This window comes from Phodopus roborovskii, unplaced genomic scaffold, assembly GCF_943737965.1.
Source record: "Phodopus roborovskii unplaced genomic scaffold, PHOROB, whole genome shotgun sequence".
NCBI lineage: Eukaryota > Metazoa > Chordata > Mammalia > Rodentia > Cricetidae > Phodopus > Phodopus roborovskii.
The window spans coordinates 5,582,501-5,604,516 of record NW_026126567.1 but is presented as its reverse complement, the minus strand read 5'-3'; the positions used below and the strand labels follow the sequence as shown (position 1 = coordinate 5,604,516).

The following is a 22,016-nucleotide window of genomic DNA, read 5'->3' as shown; positions in this document are numbered from 1 at the left end:
CCAAAGACTGACTTAATGCACATATTTCCTTCCTTCTTGGTGAGTGTCACCTGAGAAGCTTACATGGGTCCTATTTATGTCACTACACAGATGACTCACCCTTGACCTCTTAGATGCCTTTTGGGGTGAGGTGATTGCCTCTGGTGTCTGCTTTCTGGACTCTTCCACTGCCCTTTTCCTGTTTTGGTCTTAGTGGAACGGTGTACCTCGGAGAGTAAGTTCCAAGCCACCGTCACTGAGGAAACACACTGCCCACCTCCCCCTGGTACTCCATAACTCTCCTCTCCCTTCTGCCCTCACATCCCCCCCCCAGGGCTTCCAACTCCAGTCATTCCAGTTCCACATCTGCTCTTCGCCCCTCTGAGCACATTCCTGCCTCAGGGCCTTTGCATTGGCTGAAACTTCCTGGTCTTTCCTAACATCCTTTCCTCAACTCAAACATCCTTCAGGAAGAAGAACACAGACTAAAACACACTTTTCTATCTCTTGCCTGGACCCATGATAACTGATGTTAACCAGGCAGTGATGACCAAAACAGCCAGCAGAGGGGCTGGAGAGATGGCTCAGGGACTGGGAATGCTTGCTGCTCCTGCAGAGGACTGGAGTTCAGTTCCTAGCACTCATGTCTGGCAGTTCTATCTCCTGCAACTCTATCTCCAAAGGTTTCAGTGCCCTCTGTTGACGCGCATGCGCGTGCGCACACATACAGAGAGAGAGAGGAGAGAGAGAGAGAGAGAGAGAGAGAGAGAGAGAGAGAGAGAGAGAGAGGGAGGGAGGGAGGGTAAAGGCCCTCATAGAAAAACAGCCACACTATGTATGTTGTGAATGAGGACTGTCCATAGCTCCCATAATTCCAGGTCTAGCTCAGTCACAGGGCTGCCCGTGCGTGCTGAAGAATACACCACCCTCCCAGTCTGAGCTTTTCAGTCAGCCTCTTCAGGAGGGGGACGAGTGTAGGACCTTCAGGTGGACTCAAGAACAGAGGTTCCAGAGCTTCCAGAGCTCCCCACAAAGAGGCCTGGGTTGTCCCAGGGAATCCCTGACTTCCAGGCTTCAGTTCCCCACACAGCATTACTGAGCTCGGTTGTGGAAAGTTTGCATCTCGTCCCCATTGCAGGGCAAGTGGTGAAATGTCAAAGCCGCTGATCCCACGTGCCTTGAGAGAGGAAGGGGGTACTGGGAGGCCCAGTTTCATTTCCTGTCTGAGCAGCCACATTGCCTGTCACCATCTCCTGCAGGCTCTCCCATTCCGCTCCCCCTTAACTCATTCAGACCAATCACACCTGCTCTGCCTGCTCATTTGGCCCCTACAGATTAATACTGCGATCCTTGCCTTTACCCCTCACCTTCCTGGTCCCCCTGCCCCCCATCATCCTCAGGCCAGACAGAACACGAAGCTTGAAGCTGTCCCTCCCACCTCTTGCTGGCAGGATCGGGCGCGAGCACACGCACACACACACACACACACACACACACACACACACACACACACACACACCCACCCGCTGGGACTCACTCAGTAGTCAGCAGAAAGACAGTACCTCAGGGCATACCCAGAGCTCTTGGGAAATTTCCTGCTGGGAGCTCCATCTTAGTAATTTCCTGCCTGTAGAATTCCAGGGTTGGGAGGGACTTGAATAAAAGCAGAGGAATTAAGGCAACATTTCAGGCTACACTTCGCTCCAGGGAGGCTGGTGACTCCGCAGAGGTCTGCTTGGCAGAAGTTGTGACTATACCTGTGTCCCACAGTGAGGAACACCACCCCAGAAGCCCAGCAGGGCTGGTCTGGTGGGGACTCTCTTCCCCTGCTCAGCTGTATCACACGTCAGTCAGGTCTACCTCCAGGTCCCCAAGAAGACTCTCCCTGCAGGTGCCACCTTAACCCTCAGCATGCAGGCAGAGAAGCGAAGGTCAGAGAGGTGGAAGCCTCTGGCTGAGACTGGACAGCCTGCATGCCCTGGGACGGCTTTCATCTCAGGAATGTGAGACTTCAGAGGCGGGCTTGCAAACCCAACTTCAGTGCTGCATGGAGGAAGGAAGAGCAGCTGAAGTTAATCTGTCCAGCTGACTTGTGAAGGGCAAGAAGTGGGTGGTGGCGGCGTGGGAGGGAAGCTGAAGCCAGATGGAAGGTGAGGGAAGCAAAGGCTGTCCTCAGCTACAGGAAAAAGGCAAATGAAGGCAGGGGGTGACAACCTGTGACACTCATCCACTTGGTGGGAATGAGAACGTACTGGGAAGCCTTGGGCAGGATGTGACTTGTTCCTCCGATTTCATCCTTAGTAGACTACTGCTGGTACTGTTCTGTGGGCGTTCTTCGGGGAATTCTATTTTTCTGGCCTGGAAGCTTCTGTGTCCAGGTTACTCCAGGTCAGCCTTCCAAGAGCTCTGAGTCATGCCAGCCCTAAGACAAACTTGATACGATCATCAGGGCTCATACAGCTGCCAAGTCATCAAGGTAGGATGCTGAGTCAGAGCCCATCTGTGCATTTGCCGAGCCAGGAGCACCTAGTGTTTAGACCCTGCTCTGCACCAAAGAGCCAAAAGCCCCTGCCAAGAGGCCTGGTCCTTGCCAGGTCTGCTCCGTCACAGCCTTCTGCATGGCACAAACGCACAGTCACACAGACACGAAAAGCCTAGAAAAACGCTGTCCCTTCCATCCTGAAAATCTAGGAACTTATTCCAGTAAACAGCTCAGTGTACCACCATCTCTGTGCAAGGAGACGTTTATCATCATGTCATTTTAGTGAGCACCATGCCAGAATTCTACACATGCTACTGCCAGGAAATCATCGGGATGGGGTAAGGCGGTGCCTGGTGCAGGCTGTGATACCAGCAGAGGTGGCAGGAAGATCAGCATTTCAAAGCTAGCCCCAACTACATAGAAAATTTGAGACCAGCCTGGGATATAAGAGATTCTGTCAAAAATCAATCAATCAATCAATCATCAAAAGGAAGTCATCAGGTAGGTAAGTCATAGGATAGCAGATGGACTATGCAGGGTCAGCATCCTCCAAACACCCTTAGAACTTCCAGCTGCACTGGAAGGTATCTGCCAGTGTGCAGTTGGGGGGTGGGGGGCGTGAAGAAACCCTTACTGAACCAGAACTCCAAGAAGCAACAGAGCTCAACACAATGGGGCAGGCAGAGGTACTTCCTGGGAAAGGCAGTCTATGGGAGTCTGGGTGTCTGGCTTTTGTTTTTGAGCTTTCATAGTCCTCTTAGCTTTTCAAGATTTCGTTTGGTGACCACAGAACAATTTTTCTGACCAGAAAATATAACCATCTAATTTAAAACACCAAAAACTGGTGGTGCCCAGGGCTAGGCACGGAGTCCCCACTCTAAGGACCCTGACTCCAGACTTCCAGAAATTGAGTATGGGGCTAGAGGCAGCCGAGGAAACACTTCCGGAGGCTCAGCTCGAAGTCGATGGAGTAGCTAAAGACAACCCTGGAAGTTGAGCTTAGGACAGCTGGATGAGAACGCTGTCCCAGCAACACTTAAGAATCAAAACCAAAGCACTTAAGGTGCCTTGTAGCAGAGGCTAGAAGATGCTGCCCTGCGTCCTGTGACTCCTCGGGGAGCCCAGCCCAACTATCGTCTTCAATTCTAACCCAAACCCACCAGAGACAGGGTATGTTCCAGAGCACAGAGGTCTGTTCTCTACTGCAAAGCAGCAGCGTCACCCGCAAGGTGTGACCTACTGCTTGTTAGTCTGCTGCCCGCCCTCGCAGGTGTGTGCTGTGAGTGGACGCCAGAGTTGACAATCTCAGGCTCAGAAGATGCAGCCACCTTAACCAGGGCAGCGCAGCATGTGTGGGGCAGTGCACAAAACGGCTCATCTGCCTTCTGACCCAACTCTCCTGGTCGTTTACACAGTGAAGGAAAGACTGCTTGAAATCTTGGTTCAAAATTCCAGCCCTGGCATCTAGGCATCTTTAGGCTTCCCCTCATTACTACTGGAGAGGGTCTGACCCTGTCTCCACTTCCTGGCCACGTATGAACTCCTCGGCTCTACCAGCCTTCCCACCATGATGGACTGAACGCCCTGAAACTGTGAGCCCGGATAAACCCTTCCCACTTTAAAGTCATTTCCCCCAGGTCTTCGTTACAGCAAGGGCAAGCGAAGATGCTCAATGGGAATGTCAATAAGTTAGCTAACAGTCAGTAACTGTTAGGGCCCCACACAGGCTACGGTTCCTTCTCCCTGGAGCCTGGGATCCAATGTGTGGGATTTTGAACACAGCCTTGGGCCAACTTGTAAGGCAAATGGCTCCCAGCAATCGCATAGCTAAGCAGTGACGGTTCTGGAAGTCCATCAGGGTTAGGGGACATGAAGGGAAGATGAGGTGCTTGCTTCAAGTGAGACTAAAAAGCATACCCGTCCAGTCTGAGGTCCTCACAGTATGCCTGGCCATGGAAAAGAAGCCTTGAATTGGAAGGCTGGGCCCAGCTCGAGGTATTGATTTCTCTGTAATATCTATGCTTAAACACAATAAACCTGCCCAGTCCTGTCTCTAGACAGCCCAGATCCTCACCCTCAGTTACTGTTCATTACCACCCAGGGCTGTAGGCTCTTCTAGAGTAATAGGTTGGAGGGCTGAAAGAGCTGATGAAGACCATTAAGGCTTCCTAACCATCTGGAGCCATCAGATTCCAATGTGAGGCCTCCACGTTGGAAGTTAGTCTGATTAAATGGTTTGCTTCAAGGTGCCCGTGACTTCCATCTTTTTACAAACCCATCTCCAAGGACTTGGGGCCTAATGGCTGTGAGTTCTCGGAGGGAGAAGCAATTAAAAGTCTGAGTGGAACAGAGAGACTTCTGGGCTTGGGGCGGCAGAGACTTCTGCCCCGAAGGCCTATGATTACAGGCAAACACAAGGTCACAGCCCAGACTCTAGATAAAAATAACCCACCATGTTTTCCTGGACTAAGAATTCACAGGGCTAAGAGTTCAGTGGGCTCTTTCATAAACGCTCCAGCTTGGCATGGAAGGTGGGGTCCTCCTGGTTCACAGAGGGCTGAGGGAACCACACAGGGAAGGAAGGAGGAGAGGTACAGGAAGCCATGTGTGTGGAGGGCGGTACTGGAGACACATCTCAAGCTCGGCTCTCAGAACAACCCTGGCAATCAGGCTCTGAGTCCTCACTGGTCAGACAAAAGCTGAGGGCCAGAGAGGAAAGAAGACTCATCAAACCCCACCCTAGGGGCCGATGACTCAAGACTCGGGGGCCCACGCAGGCTCATTCAGGTGAGCGAGCGGGTGCTGTCTGTCACCTGCATTTTACCAAGGGGTGGCTGGACAGGATTGTCTCACTCTCAGCGGAGAGAAAGCAATGTGAGATTTCTGTCTGTCTGTCCACAGGTCAAAATGAGACTCCGTTTGGGGGACAGAGCCTTGAGGTAGATGTGGCGTTTCTAACTTTGCATGCTGTATGATCTCAGTCAGTCCCTCCTCTACACAGTAATGCTCTCATCTGCAGGAAGGGCCTGGCGGGAGGACGGTGAGGAGAGATCACCCCGCTTCCTTGGGGAGCACTTCCTCGGGTGTATCAACTTGCCACTATGAGCAAGGATCCTGACTTCAGATTGCCAGGTGCAAATCCCAGCTTGTCCTCAGCTTCTATGTGACCTCAAGCGAGTAACTTTCCTGTGATTCAATTTACTCTGAGGACAAAGGAAGGTTAAAAACAATACCATTTGCCTCATAAGTTGCTATGACAACTAAATAAGAGGATGGATACAGAGCCCTTAGCGTGTGTGTGTGTGTGTGTGTGGCCCACACAGGCACCTCTGAGTGAGCGAGTTCTAGGATGCCCCTTCCCTGCCCCATGCCAATGCAGAGCCAGGCTGTGCTAAGGCAGGAACAGCTTGCTCTGGGAGCTTCAGGATCCCTGGGCCCGAGTCCCATCACAGTTTCCCGGAGAAGACAATCCTAATGGCTCTGAGCAAGGGCCATTGCCAGGAAGGAGTAGGGCATTCCCAGACATGGGAGACCTGAGAGTTGAGGTTGAATCCCCCACCTGGCTAGCTTCGACCACTAGACCACCCCTATGCCAGAGTTCCTTAAACCTTTCCAGGACGTAACAGTGCATATGAGGAGGGGCTTTAGTTTAACCCCCAAACCTAGGAGGCTATAGCCATCCCTTTTATCGCCTTTATTCTAGGCTGGTACTTGGCATCACTGGTTCACACACTCAGTTGTGGGGAGCAGACTACAGTACAAGGCTCGGAGGGTGCCATATTAGCAGCAGCATGGTGTAGGGCCTGGAGACGTCCCTATCTAGCAATGGGGACATAAACCATTAGTAAACAGAAGTGCATTGGGTCACACAGGCTAAATATGGCCTGCTACCCACGTCTGAAAAGCGGGTGTCTGTTACTGAGGCACAGCTGTAGCCACTTCTAATCAGCCATGGAGTCGTCAGTAACCAGGAGAGAAGGTCTGGCCAGCAAAACCTGATCTATTTACGGCACTGTCTTTTGCAATGACCCTACTCACAAAACCTGGAGTGCCCCACCTAGAGGGTCCCAAGTAGCTCCAGGTAAGACAGCACAGCCCAGTCCAGCAAGGCATGAGGACTTCCGTGGAGTCAGGGACTGGGGGCAGCTGGACCTACAGTGATGTAGTTAGGTTAAGCTGATCACTTGCTGGGTGAAGGGACAGGGGTAGGGCTTATGGGAAGTGAGGCTAGCCTGTGCAAAGACAGAGAGCTGCAGAGTGAGTTAGTGATGCCTCTGGGGACCTGCTGGAGACAATACATGGCCATAGGAGACTAAGTGCATTGCAGGCAAGGCTTGGGGCCCAACCCTGTCCCTGTATGCCTCAAACTGCTAGAGATAGGCCACCTAGGAACGGCTTTCATATCTCTCTGGCCACAGGAAGGCAGAGGATATTGCTGGAGTGGGCATGGGCTGCATTTCTGAGGCAGAACTTGTGGAATCTAGCATCTACTGGGGAATCTGACAGGCAAACAGCAGCCGGCATGTAGGGGTTCTTTCTCATCAAGGAGAGAGATGGGGGTGGGGGGTGGAAGGCACAAGAGTCCTTGAGGGGACTTAGGTAGGAAGGGCTGTAGGGACTGAGAGTGGGGAGCTGTTCCTAGAGGAAGTTCCGGTTTATAAAAACAAGGGCCCACCTGCTGCCCCTCCCCCCACATCACCCCCCACGGAAAAGACCTAGACATTGTGCGAGGCAGGAAGAAGCCCCATGTTGACGCTCAGGGTCCACACAGGACACTGTAAGCCCAGGTTGGTGAGGTGTTGGCAGAGGCTTCTGACCCAGGGTGAATAAGAAGGCCCCAGGAAGTTGCTGAAGTTCAAACAGGAGCAGGATGGCATCCTTGTAGAAGAAGAGTATCACCAGAGGCCACTATGGCCCTTTCGACCCATCCGCTGTCATGTTCTCCTCATCTACTGCTCTTGTCTTGCCGTCAGCTCCCCGAGCTCTGCCCTTCGTCCTCCAGGGACCTTCCTGGGTCCCTAGTGCTCACAACGGTCCCCTCTGCAACACACCTCTGTTCCCTCGAGGGCCATGCTCTTAACCCACTCCTGCTAGCCAGTCAACACTGCCACATCCTTCCTGTTTGGTTCCCACACGTTCCTGAGAGTTCTCTGGACTCTCTCAGTATCATGTGACTCTCCCAAGGTGCACCTGGGCTTGGGGGCGGGGCATTTGGTAATAGTGAAGAAGTACCTCAGCTCTCTGAGGCCAGTCTTCCCTCCCAGCTCTGCAATGGACACTGTTAGCTGAAGTTAAGAAAAACACAGCAGGAGGCCAGGCTCTCCAGCACAGGCCTTCATAGAATGTCCTCAGGCAAGCCTCACTTCAGGACCTCACCAATGGCCTCTGGGGACTCCCTCCCTCTGCCCAAGGTGCAACTGTGTCAGAACAGGAAGGCCAGCCTCGCTTCCCGTCCTAAAGAGTCTCACAGGTGAAGGTACATACACCTTTGCACAACTCACACTGTGGGCATGCAGGCAGAGAGCCCTGGGAAGTTATCGGCAGCCTAAAGAGGAGCTCCAGGGAAGCAAAGGGGGACAGGCTGTCATCAGGGCTCACTCATTTGCACACACCTCTGTACTACATTCCATACAGTGCCTCTGCACACATTAGTGCCCCTCATTCTGGGTACTCTGTACTCCAAATCTCAGAAATGACAGGAAGTGTGTCACTTTTGCTGGAGTGACCAGCGAGATTTGTTTAAATTGGCTTTAGTATATGCATAATACATTTAATGTGTTTATAAGTGCATATGAGACACATAACAGAATGGTATAAAGTAGTAAGTACACTGTATATGTATGCATATACATGTAATACGTGAATACAGTAAGTACACACACACACACACACACACATGCATACAATGTGAATGTGTGTAAAAATACACAGATACGCACCATTTCTGATCTACTTGTCTCTTGGAGTTTTATACTATTAACTTGTTAGCTCTCACAATTATTCTCTAAGTAGGAGTGGTCACACCAGTTTATAGAGGAAGAGAATGAGGAGCAGGAAATCCCAGCAGCTGGGCGTGGTCACAGGCTTGACTGCAGCTGGGGGAGGAATATGGTCACTCCCTACCAAACCCAAGCCAGCCTATGTGCCCTTTGCTCTTCTATCCATCCTCAGGGCTGCAAAGGAGACGAGGTGTGGGGCAGGGAAAGCTCAGATCACGCCCCGTGTGGAGGTCTTCAAGGATTACAGGCACTCTGTGGAATTCATACAGAGAACCATTCCACACTAACACCAGGCTTCCCGGCTTTTCATGCCTACCCTCAGGGGCAGATGACGTCCGATTTCACAAGAGACTGAAGCAAAGGCAGAGAATGGCCTTCCAGGTGTCGTCTAAGCCAAACACTGACTGGGTCTGCCCAGCAATGCCACTCTCCTCACTAATAAGATTTCTAAGCATTTTTCATTAGAATTCTGCATTTGTCACCTTATAATCAATTTTTACTATTATAGAGCAATGAAATAAACATTTCAAAAATTCTTCAATATTTTCATCCAGCACAGTGTATATTAACAGGACTGCATTCTGTGAGTGACACAGTTGGGACCATCCAGATGCAGTGTGGAGAGGCATCCTATGATGAGCGGAGTGCAGGGTTGCCTTACGCAGCCATTTCTTGGCTAGTGTCCCAAGCTACTGTTCCCGCCACCATCTGCATGCCTGCCTTCATGGCAGTATGGTACGCCCACAAAGTGCAAGATGTTTCTGCAGCCAAAACAAGGGACAGTTTCCAGGCCTTGACGGAGGGTGTGTGTGTGTGTGTGTGTGTGTGTGTGTGTGTGTGTGTGTGAAGTGTGAAGGATCTCCCTCCCAGGTCTTGAGGGTGTGTGTGTGTGTGTGTGTGTGTGTGTGTGTGAAGGACCTCCCTCCCTTACTCATTCTCACACCCAAGCATACACAGCTGATGAAGTGTGGCATACCCTATGAAGCATTTCTGGACTTCAGGGCATTTAGCAGAGCCAAGGTTATCTGGATTCCACCCGGTACCAGAATCGTGGAAGACCCTGAATTTCTACATAATGTGGGCATTACCCCCTCCCTGTCCAAAGAAAATTTCATGGAACACTGAAATACCATCCCAGGTACAAACGGCCCACAGACCGGGCAGACAGAGAACCATGAGCCATGCCTGTATCATCTTTGCCCTTTGGAGTATCAACACCCAAGCTGACCTGAAGTGGGCCACAGTCCAGAGCAGCTCATTAACTGCTGGTGTGCATCCTGCCCCGTCCACACGACAGGGCCTAAAAAGTGTGAGACTGGAGAATGGGTTCTTTTCATAACGGAAACAAGCACCCTTAGCCTCTTTCCTGCTCGGCCCCTCCTTGCTCCTGCTTCTCCATGACCTGGACACTGAACCCCACAGAAAAAAGATCCCCTTGCCTGTCACACGATCCCTCCAGCTGTGGAATCTCCTTGGCTTTTGCCCTGTCCCCCTCCCAGCCTCTTGGGATCATTTTCCAGCTCCTGTTCCCATTCTTCCTGGCTCCTTTCCACAGCAGGGACACCATAGCAAACAGGTGGCAGAAATTCTCAAAGCAGTTCCAAGGGTCTCACTCCTCCTGGGAGCTCATCCCAGGGACACAGTTCAAATAGTGGGAAATGCTCCCAACATCACAGGGCTGGTGACAGCAACCATGACGACCACATACACTGACGTGCATGACATATAAATATGCAGCCAAGAGAAGGATGGAAACTTCCAGTTTCTACTGCTCTTTGCTGGGGTATTACACAACAACCGTGCAGCACAATGACGGCTCAGGGTGGTCCCTGGAATACAAATACTCTCAGAGTGGCTCCTTGATACAAGTGCAAGATTCAAGGTGGGAAGAGATGGTCCCTGACCCTTAAAGGCCCCTGTGGAGCACACTGCCCATCTGCAGAGGCTACTAGAGCAGGGAACAGATTCTATTCTGATTGACCAGGAGAAAAGCAAGCCTGTACCTCCAGCCTTAAAGGTCCCTTTCTGTTGGTCCCTTCCCCCCTCCCCCCCTTGGCCTTTACTCTTGACACAGAGGGTAACTTCAGTGCTTAGAAAAAGTGTTTACACAAAAAATATTGAGCAACACAGTGACGTGTCTTCTCCGAATAGTCCTCTTGGACTTGCTGTGGGATGTAGCACAAAGGCTTGCCAAATGGATCCCAGGCAGGCTGGCTCTGTTACCCTCCCTCCTCCTCCTCACCCAGTCATTGGCTTCAGAAAGGGCTGAAGGCTACTTGAGTGTGTTTGCTTTAAAAAGTGAGAGACATCTATTTGGGCCAGCATCTAGAAAGAGTAAAGGTTTCCAAAGTCAAGACCGCTAAGCCCACAGGATCTTCAGCTTCCAGTGCGCTAAAATGGGCCTGCTGTAGCAAGCCGAACTGAGGGTACAGCAGGCCCACTGACCTACACATCTGAGCACCTGTCCTTTGTTCTGACCCTGGAGACACAGCAGCTTTTCAAGGTCAGGGCCATGAGTGTGGCCTCTCTCCTTATCGTCTTCTGTACTTGCATGGGGTTTCCCCTTAGCATCTACCACCCGGAACATCCCAGTGTTCTGGGAAAACAGACTCACTATGAATGACTCCATTCTAAGTTTTATTTAACCTTGTTCCTGGACTTGGCCATTCATGCTATTTCCCTGAGTATCAGACACTATCAAAGAATTAGAAACAAGGATCCTAGAGGCAACAGAGCTGATGGGCAAGGCTCTCCAGACACACTACAACTTCAAAGGCCAGCTCAGAGCCGTGTGCCTGGGGTTCCTTACTAAACCACCCTGTGCCTCTGTTTCATAAAAGTCTTGCACAGTTAAAGCATACACCAAAACAAATCCACCTCCCCTTCGGGAGGGACATATCTGGAACACTCACTCACCCTCTGCTCTGGGTTTTCCCTCTCACTTACGAAGCCGTCCTGGGCCTTTCCAGCTGAGCAGAACAGCCAAGACAGCTGCTCACCGTAAGTGGCCGCTTTCCGTGGCAGAGCATCCCGTGGTAAGGCAATGCAGCATGACTGCCAGCTCAAGGAATCTGGTAGTTGGAGTACTGCTGAGCCATCTAATAGCAATATAGACTGGACTTTGATGGATGTTCCAGCATCATCAGCAGGGACTCCTTGACTCAGTGACCATGTAGGTAAGTCAACGCTATGGTCAGTTCCTCAGCTTGATGAGATTTAGCGCTGTCATTTTTCAGAAACAAACCTCTAGGCTTGCTGGGGGGGGGGGGTGTGGGAGGGGCTTCTAGGTTGAATCAGTTGAAATAGGAATGTCTACCCTAATCGTGGTGTTGCCCATGCTTGGGCTGGGGTCTTGAACTAAGTCAGAAGAAAAGAACAAGCTGAGCAAGTGTCTCGCTGCTTCCTGACTGTGGGTGCCACGTGACCAGCTGTGTTCGTGATCCTGATACTGGAACCTTCTCTGCCGCAATGGACTGTCTAGACCTCAAACCGAGGGCTGGAATTTACCCTTTAAGTCGTTTTTGCCAGTGAGGAGGAAAGTTACTAATACGGTTTGTTTAGTCATAACCTGGATGATAACACACACACACACACACACACACACACACACATTTGTCCTACACAGATATACACATCTTTGCTAGCACCATGCTAGAATGTAGGATAGCAATGCATACACACAGGACCTCATTGTGGCTGCCACCCCGCTCTCCCCAGAGAGGCACTGACAGGACCCTGATCCCAAACAACAGACAGGCCATCTTCAGATCTAGATGCCCAGGACTTAGAGCAAGTGACAGGTGAGTCTCATTAGGTCTGTCCTCAGAGCCACCGTGTAGCATTTGATGTGGAGTACAGTAGTGTCAGGCCAGCTCTTATTTGTAATAACGGTCACTTGTCATGGAACAATGGTCACAGTTCAGGTGTCTCTTGTGAGTTTTCATGAGAACTGCAAAGCTCTCCATTGGAAGCCCGCTCTGTACTTCTAGGGGAGAACAGGTCCACGTGGCTGGCAAGCCACCAAGCCACGCTACAAAGAGTCTAAGACAACAGGGTAACACCTCTTGTTCTGCTACGTAAGTCACAGAAGAGCCTGGAAAAGCCAGCACATGGCATAGTCTCAGGGAGAGCCTGGAAAAGCCAGCACACCTCCCTCAAGTGGGGGCAAGCAGTCACTCACCTCAGGAGACTGGGCCACTGTCGACCTCTGGCTCCACAGCTCTGAACCTAGCTCAGCACAGCCCGGGGAGGTGCCAGTAACTTCTAGATGGCATTTTCAGTTCATCAAAGTCAAGTCTAAAAATGGAAAACATAGAGGAAGTACAGCTTAGTTTTGACATTAATCCCATCCAAGGCCTTTCGGAGATGACTCAAGTCAAAGGGCAAGGACTACGCTCAGCCACTAGCCCGCCCGAACACTCACGCTACACCCGGGATTCCTACAGCACTCTTGTCCCACGGTCACGGTAGGGGGAACAAAACAACGGACTCAGACCCGCTTACAGCGTGGGAGGCGGATGACTGCACAGAAGACGCTGGGCAATGGGACACAGGTCGTAAGGGACACTTGGGAGAATGGAGGAGGGACATCATGCATTCCCTGCTACCTCTCCATAGCAGTCCATGGCGAATTAGGAAGGAAGCTAGCGGATGGTGAGGATGGTGGGCAAGGGGAGCTGGTGAAGAGTTGGCAGGAAGGTAATCAACAGAAGCCAGCTTCCTCTAAAGGCTTAGGTCTGGCTCTGGAAATCACACACGGTGTTGACTATAAACAGTCTGTTAGGAGCTGCTGATGGGACAGGATGTTTACAGGGAAGATACATGGAAGGGACATAAGCAGAAGGGCTCAGAGTCTCAGTATGGAACCCCCCCCCCCACACACACACACACACTCCACTCCTTCTGGGCCCTATCTTAAGTGAGCTAGCTGCAGGGGAGGGGCCGCCAGCCCCAGCCCCCTTACCATCTGGCCACCACTACCTCTACTGAGAGTCTTGCCTCTCATCAACAGCTGGAAGGAGCCTTGATTACAATTAAAAGCTAGAAGGACCTTGCTTTTCAGCAACAACTGGAGGGAGCCTTGCCTCAACAGCTGGAGGCTCCTTTACTCTCACCAAGTAGAGGAGGAGTGGCCTCTTAGCAACTGCTGGAAGCCTTGACTCAGCAGCAGCCAGAATAGGTCCTGCTGACCTTAACCTGACCCGTACACTTCTCCGGCTGGCAAAACCCTCTTTATTTTTGCCCTTACTACTCACCCCTCACATTCCAGTACAGAGGGGACCTCCCAGGACCCCTCGGCTGACTCCCAGTCAGAGGGGACATTGACCCTGTAGTTCCTGGCAGCTGCACTTCTACAAAATGCTTCCCTGGATTGCTAACCCTGAAAGGAGGAGGTATCTGAGTCTCATCAGAGTCCCTGGTGTGGCTTATGGGGAAAGTTAATCACTGTTATTCTCTCTCTCTCTTTCCCTCCAGTGCTGGGATCAAATCCTGGGCTAGAGAGAGGCCTTACCCTGGGGTGCCCACAGCTTCCTTTGTTTATTGTCTATTCACTTTTTAATACCGTGCAGGTTTATTTAACACCGGGCCCCTCCCCACTGGCTGTCATTGCTCTCCCTAGAGTGTACCCCTTGGGGGATGAGGGCCATACTCTGCCCCCGTTTTTGCTACCTATCGTGTTTGTATACAATTTTACATATTTTATATGCAACACTGAGGAGGCACGTGGTAGTTGTTAAATGAATGAATGAATGAGAGACGAAGCCCTGAGTATCGACTGGAGTGGGGCCGGTTTACAATTTAATAGATGCCTGTACTTGAGCTTGAGCCTTGATATAGGTTACACCTTCCTGTATAGTTGAAAAACATCATGATAGAAAGGCCTGCACATATATACGTCGATTATATCTTATAATCTATATCTTAAGACATAAGGGAGAAAGTTGAGAATCACTTTAACACGGAACCCTGCCCCCCACTGAGCCTCTCTCTATAGACTGGCACCGGCGGGCATCAAGTCAAGACCACGGATCTCACTTAAGCAATGCAACCAACCCTGAACCAGTTCCTCCCTTGGTCTGGACACGGCTGGTTTGAATTAGAAATATCTCCCGAAGCCTTATAGGTGAAAGGCTCTGTTATCAGAGGATGAGACTCAGGAAGTGAATGGATTGCAGAGGCCCGACTTTACCCATGGACCATTGTCCATCCACTGATGGATTTCTAAGTTGATGGCCTCACTGGAGGATGATGGAAAGTAGGGCATGGGCCTGGTCAGAGGAAGGAGGTCACTGGCAGGGTGCCTTCAAAGGCTGGCTGTACCTTTCTATTCCTCCCCTTCCCCCGTCTGCCTCAGCTTCCTGGCAGCCCTGAGCCTAGTGGTCTCCTCTGTCACATGATCACACAGGATCTGCCTCACGCAGGCATTGCCATGGCATCAGTCACAGTGGATGGAAATCTCAGAAAGCACGGGCCTAACTGACCCTACCCACTCAGGTGGCTCTTCTCAGACATTTCCTCGAAGGGCTGTAAAACAAGAAACATCTCCAGGCGTCTAAGGTCAGCTCACTTCCAGCAGCCTCAGTCATCCAACGTCGGTTGCTGCCTAGCACTGAACTCTCGAACATAGAGAAAGCCCGTCGCTGATGCCAAGGACAGCCAGTCCATGACTGCGACTTCCCCTGCCTTAACATAAGTCCCCCCAAAAACTGCTGAAAGACCACCTTGCAGCTCTGTCCCTACCGAGCCCTGATGGCATGCCTCTATTTGTCCAAGGCTGAAGCTTCCAGCAAAGATAACAACTAAATCCTGACCATTGAAATATCACTGGTGGGCGTTCAGACACTCAACATAGGAGCTTCACACACAGGAAAATCAGACATGATAATTATTCTCTATGGGGTCAGGGATAGCTTCCCAAACAGGAAATCCAAGTCCCAAGACTTTCAAGAGTGGCCCCTCCACCACCCAGCTAGGTCGCTTAGCCTGTGGAGTGAAGAGTATAGATTTCAGATCACGTCCTCTTCATCCTGTCCACCTCCCAGGCAGCATGAGTGCCAACCCAAGCTGCTGGATTCCAACCAGGACACTCAGAGACAAGAAAAACACTTACTGACTAACTGGAACACTGATTAGGACAAATTCCAGCTAAACAAATCATGGCTACGTTCCTCTGTGTTCTTATTCCCTGCCCTGGATCCATAAGTCATTCTTTCTTTGACCCTATTAGTGCATCCACCATTCACAATCCCCGAGTGTCACCACATGTGCCTGTCTACCGCACAGAGTTATACAGTAAATCTCACAAGAGACTGCTCTCCGACTTTGTTCCTTCTCAGGGCAGGACAGGGAAGCTCAACATCATTCCTGGAGAGACAGAAACAGTTCGCTTAATAAATCATAGCTCTTCCCCTCCAAGCAGAAAATGATATCTGGATAACTTTTAATGCTGTCTGGCCTGATACTATCTCTGCATTTATGAATTATGGGATGCTTTAATCAGGGGCCCGTGGGCATGTCATGTTCTGACGCAGCACGGATGCTTCGAGGTGTGCCCCAGGGAAGGGTGGTCCAGTCAAGTGTGTGATCTTCCAACAGCAGCTTTTCTGAGATTTTTCTCCTGGATAAGATGCAAAGTATGCCTGCTTCGACGGTCTTGCAGGGCTGTGGTGGAAAGTAGATGCGTTGACAAGAGCCTGGGGGGTGAGGGTCATGGCTCAGAGAGTAAGGCACCTTGTGCACAGGCATGAGGCCCTGAGTTTGGATCCTCGGAGCCCACATAAAATCCAGGCACTCTAGTGTGTGCCTGTAACCCCGGGGCCAAGCAGGGACAGCCAGGTCTGCAGGACTTGCTAAGCAGCCAGTCTGACTGAAACAGTGAGCTGGGGGTTCAGTGTGAGACTGTCTCAAAAACTAAGGTGCAGATGAATCCCGGAAGACAGCCAACGGCAACTTCTGGCCTCCACACCCAGGTACACACACACACACACACACACACACACACACACACACACGAAGGTACAGATTAAAAAAAGAAATAAAGACTGAAAATTATAAAAATAGCATGACATCACTTTGAATAAAACTAGATAAAACAGTAGTGGGAATAGTAGGTCACATCTTTAAGTGCTGACTGACACTTGGTTAAATTGTCCATCTTAGTGTGTGTGTGTGTGTGTGTGTGTGTGTGTGTGTGTGTGTGTGCGCGCGCGCGCGCGTGCGATCACTGTCAGATTTTGACATTTTTTGAGCATGAATACATATTGAGGCTTGGGATTAACTGATTTGGTCATATGACTAGCACAGTCAGGAGTCTGAGAAAGAAGCCTAAGGCATAGCTAACTCACTTGTAAAGGCCAGAACCAGCATAATTTACTTCGTGTCAACACTTAAAAGGCTTAACTGGGCTCTGTCACACCCTACATTGTCCTAGTGAGGCCAGAAGTAGACTTTTGGGCACTGCCTTCCAGGAATGCACTGTGGAGGGAGGGAACACAGACATGGAGCTGTAACACTCTCTACCCCGTGGGAGGCTATGAACATGCAGGTGTGCCGTTTCAAATGTGATGCTTCTAGACCATGGGATCCACATGATGCATGTCCGGTCTGAGGGGTAAGACCAGACAGAGAAGCTAGTGAGAGCTGGAGAGCAGACCTAGAAAAGTCAATGTGGTAGTGCCACAGGCTGGTGTGGAGGGCACAGACAAGCTGCTCTGAGAGCCGGAAGATGGCCTCTGGGTGTGATAGCGACGCTCTGGTGGGAATCTGGACCAACCTCGGGTAGGAAGCCATGGACTTGTTAGCGTGGGAATGCCGTTGTCTAACCTGAAGCCTCCTTATCTGAGAAAGGCTCCACACACAGGTCTCCTCACGGCAGCGGCGGTGTGTATTTTTTAAATTTGAAAGACAAATGCTGTGGTCTGGCTACTCTGAGGGAGAAATACTTATCACTAACAACAGGGGCTACAGCTGAGCCCAGCTCAGGAGGCTGGCGCCATGCTAAGCACCTCGTGAGCGTAATTTCTCTCCACCTCCATTATACAACTCTGAAACTTTCTCGTCCATCCCTATTTCAGACAGGGGACACTGAGGATGTGAAGAGGGTCCATGGTTTACTCAGGGCCACATAGAAATGGGTGGAACTCAGAGCCAGGGTGCTTGTACTTAGGACCGCCCCAACACTCATAGTCAGAGCTGAGCCTTACCCCACACCAACTGCAAAGACAGATAATCGACAGACACGTATCTGAGAAGTGCACCCGCCTCATCCCCCAGCTCATGACCTCCACCATGAGTAACGCGGCCTCCCTACTCAATTGCTCTGCCAATACTGGCTTTGGCATGCCGGGAAAGTGTGTAGAGACGGCTTGGCCAGGCAGCCCACCTGAGAGAACACGGAAATAGCCCATTTATTCCTCCAGCGGCCGGGCAGGATCCCGGACTCCAGCGCCTGAGTCTCTTTCCTGTGTTGAGCACCCTCTGGCTGCTCTGACCTCTCAACCCCGACTTTCCTCTTCTGCAAGGTAGAGCTGCTAAGAACGGTAAAGTAGGAAGGGTGCATGCTCTTCACGGTTGCCTCTGGGCTGCAGGCAGGGGCTGGCCACTGGGTGTCCCACCCTACTCCTCCTCTGGGGTTTGGATGGGGATGAAGGAAGGGTGTCCAGGGCGGATGTTCCTGTGAGGTGAAGTGAGTTGGTTGGTTTTCAGTGGGACTGGCAGCGGCCTGCATGGGTCTTCTGTGGACGTCAGGTGCAGCTCAGGGCATGTTCTCATCATCTCCTGAGGACACAGGGAGCTGTGGGACACGGGCAATGTTTTCTAGCCAGCCTCTTCTTTAAAGGAGGGGGAAGATGGGATAAGGAAAAGGAGGGAGGGGAGGAAGAAGGGGAGAGGGAGGAAGGGAGAGGGGGAGGAGGGAGGGACGGGACGGGGAGAGACAGGGAAGGGTGGGAAGGAGAGGGAGATGAGGGAGGGAAGGGGGAGGGAGGAGGAGGGAGGGGGAGGGAGGGAGGGAAGGAAGAAACCCTTGCCTATGAACACAGGAAACCTTGGACCCCGTCTCTGGTGCCAGTGGCCTGGGGTGCCACCATCAGCCATCCTGTTTTCAGTTCTCCAAAGCACAGCTTAGTGTGTGTGGGAGGAGCATTGTCTGTCTCCCCCTGGTCCTTATCTGATTGAAGGGATGAGGTGCAGAAAGGTAGAGAGGTCCAGGGAGGTGAGCAGGGGACTTGAGACAGCAAGAGATGAAGTTATCTTCCCCCCTCTCCGCTCAGACTGAGTGTGCTAGAAGAAAACAAGTTAGTAGAGAAAGTGTGTAATAGCTCCCCACTGCCTGGCCTTCCCTGAGACTTGGGTCTTGACTGGTTGCCATGCCTCAGCCTCTCAATGCCAAAACACCAATAACATTGGTGGCACCAGCCCTACCAGAAGGAGGAATGACCCGGTACAGTCAGCCAGAGCATTCCCTGGTAAGTGCTTACCCAGAAGCAGGCCGGAATACACGAAGGCCAGCGCAGACTTGCTCAGGGTGTGGAAGCGGCCTCTGAGAAGGGTCAGTGGGGTGGCAGCCTGGCAGCCACCATGAGGCCTGCTCCTTGGCCCACCCTGATGTGTGAAGGGCATGGCATGCGCCCCTGGGGGCCTAGCCTGAGCAGAATATTTCGCACTGTCACCCACATCTAGCAAATGCACTCAGACCTCTTTAACCCAGGAGGGCTCCAGCCTGCTGCTCCCTCCAGGAAGTCCCCCTCTTTCAGAAGGTGTGTGAGGACTGGTTTTCTGCCTTATAGAGCTTCTGTGGACATAGAGTGTGCAAGCCCAGTCAGGATATCCACAGGGAGTTAGTTTAGCCAAGGAAACGGCCCCCAAGCGGCTAAGCAGGAGAGCTCTAACAGGCACAGCAATACCCTCTGAGTGAGGGTATCACTCAGAGCATGACTCCCACAACCCTTGCCAAACAGTCCCTTGGCATCGCTTAGCACCTTCCAGAAAGATGGGCCCTGTGAGGCTCTGTTTTACAGACGAGGAAAGGGAAGCGGAAGCAGGGAATGGCTGAACAGCTCGCCCCAGGTCACACAGCAGTGAAGTGGCAGAGCTAACATTTTAACAAAGGAACCAGAGAGTCAGTGACTCAGCAGATGAGTAACGGACCGATCCAGGGGGAGAAGGTTGAACAAGGGCACCCAGTAGGATTTCATAACTCTCCGTTCCACGCTATCTTGGGATGCAACTTCTGCAACTGGCATCACTGAACCGGCATCCTCACTCCCCGGTAAAACAGTTAGGATTCCATAGCTCAGGGGTGCATGTGCCCCAGGGATGGTTCCCAGCCATGCTATTTGTTCATATTCCAAACTCGGCTTCCTCTGATCTGTGTGTTTGGCACGGCAGAGGAGTCAGTTCCCTTTGTAAAATCCTGTCCCTACTTCTGGGCTCACAAGCTGCTTCGTTCAGTGAGTTCCAGGCCACAGGTACAGACAGGAAAGCAGCATCACGTTTTATGTTGGAGCCAATGCCTCCACTGCAGAGGGTAGTTCTGTCCGTCCGTCCGTCTATCCGTCTGTCCCTCTCTCCCTCCTTCCCTCCCTTCCTGTGTATATGCATCAGAGGACAACTTTTCTTTGGGAGTCATTTCTCTCCTTCCATGTGTGTTTGGAGATGAAACATGTCTTTGGGTTTGCCTGGCAAACATTTTTACCCAGTGATCCATCTTGCCAGATCCGGAAAGTTTTTTTTTTTTTTTTTTTTTTCCTATTAAGTGGGTGGCAAGGATAACTAACAGCCCATCATATCTCCTCACTTCATTTTAATTTCCTTTTTTGGCCAAAAGGCCACATTTTTACCTTGGAGATTAGCCTGTGAAACTTCCTGCTCTGCACCCCACAGAGCAGCTCTGGGCTGTGGCAGCTAATATATTTCCCAAGCAAGGGACTTGATCCCTCTGACTCTCCACCAGGTGGTAGGATTAGCAGATCTTCCGATAAAGGAACAAGGTATCTTCCTGTCTTTTGTGAAGATGTTATTAAAGGAGGTTTTCAAAGTCACCAGCTTGCACACTCTTCAGCTCACTAGAAGCAGGTTGGCCTCCCAAGGTGCCTGGCTAGGAAACCAGGGGACATTCTCAGGCTGGCTTGCACACTAAATGCTTGCTTAGCCTTACCGATAGACCCTGTCTCCAGTTCTGGGAGACTCACCAGGGTTTGGAGCATCACTTGGTCCCTGGGTACCACAGGCTGTCTGGATTCTGTGCGTGCAAGCACCAAAATAAATACATAAAACAAAATAAATGAAAATTAAACAAATAGAGGCACTTGCCATCAGAGACATGAGATAGAAATGAGGATGGCCAAGACAAGTGAATCCAGAACCACCCAAGCCAACCCAGGAAGTCACCAACACCGGTGACGAGGCTGCTGGTCTTAGACCCGGGAAAAAACAAGTAGAGAGACTCAGAACCTCTGTCTGACTAGGTAGTCAAAGCATTGAGTCCTCCGCCAGCCGCTAATGAGCATGGCTCAGATGGGATGAATCTGAGCGCTGGGGGCTGGGCTGGGAGCGATGTCTTATCAGATAGATGCCTTGCTACTTTCCCACATTCCCCAGACCTCCACAATGCAGAGTTGCAGAGATCATGCTCTCTCTCCATACACTGCCTGTGGTCTGGATCTGGCCTCTGAAAGAGCCAGGAAATTCCAACTGTACCACTTTTGGCTACTGGAATCTGTCCACATCAGTGTCTTAACTTCTCTGCTGACTCGCAGCTTCCCGCTTCTGTATCGGTGAAATGAGGTTAGAATACAAAGCACCGAGACCACCCAGGCTGAGGGGTGCACGATGTCAGAGGGGTCAGAATCTTCTACCAGGGAGCCTGCTTGCAGGATAGTTCTCAACCCTTGAGCCATCTCTCCAGCCCTGATTTTGATTTTTTTTTTTTAAACCCTTATTTTGTATTAGTATTCAGGCATCTGTACAGGCCTGCCCTTGGGGTTCTGACAGGATACGCCCTCAGCTGCAGCCACTAAGAGCACCACCTGTGCACATTCACCACGTTCCCTTTAAAAGGGCCCGCCCGCCTCCCATCCCACCCCTCATCTTTTCTCTTCTGTTGCTCCTGTCCCCAGAGGCCAGTCTCCCTCCTCCTCCCTTTTCCCCCAATCACTTTCCCCCAATTAAAAGCAAACAACAAAAAGCCTCCAGGTGAGCTCTGTCGAATGGCACCTTTCTCTCTCATGTCACTGATTTTAAAAATTACAAAGAGTGACTCAGCAGTTAAGAGCACATACTGCTCTTCCAGAGGCTCTGAGTTCAATTCCTATCCCCCCCACATCAGGCAGCTCACAGCCGCCTGTAACTCCAGTTCCAGGGGGCATCTGACGCCTCTGGCCTCTGTGGGCATCTGCATTCCTGTGCATATACCCACACATGCAGAGACACATTTAGACACAATTAAAAGTAACATACAAATTTTAAAAATTCCTTTCCGATGTAGATGGCTGAATAACTTCAGTATTTTAGAGGAAAAAGAAGCAAAACAAAACCATACATAGAGTAGGAGGGAA

The 22,016-nt window shown here is 51.2% G+C and overlaps 1 protein-coding gene across 1 annotated transcript in view; it reads right to left on the bottom strand.

Annotated features, from left to right (window-relative positions):
• The window catches only part of St3gal1 (ST3 beta-galactoside alpha-2,3-sialyltransferase 1), a 72,033-nt gene that overhangs the window by 40,548 nt on the left and 9,469 nt on the right, over positions 1-22,016 (bottom strand). The window contains exon 2 of the mRNA XM_051202492.1: positions 12,641-12,756. The gene's annotated coding sequence lies outside the window, so the exon portion shown is untranslated. The remainder of the gene's footprint in view (positions 1-12,640; positions 12,757-22,016) is intronic.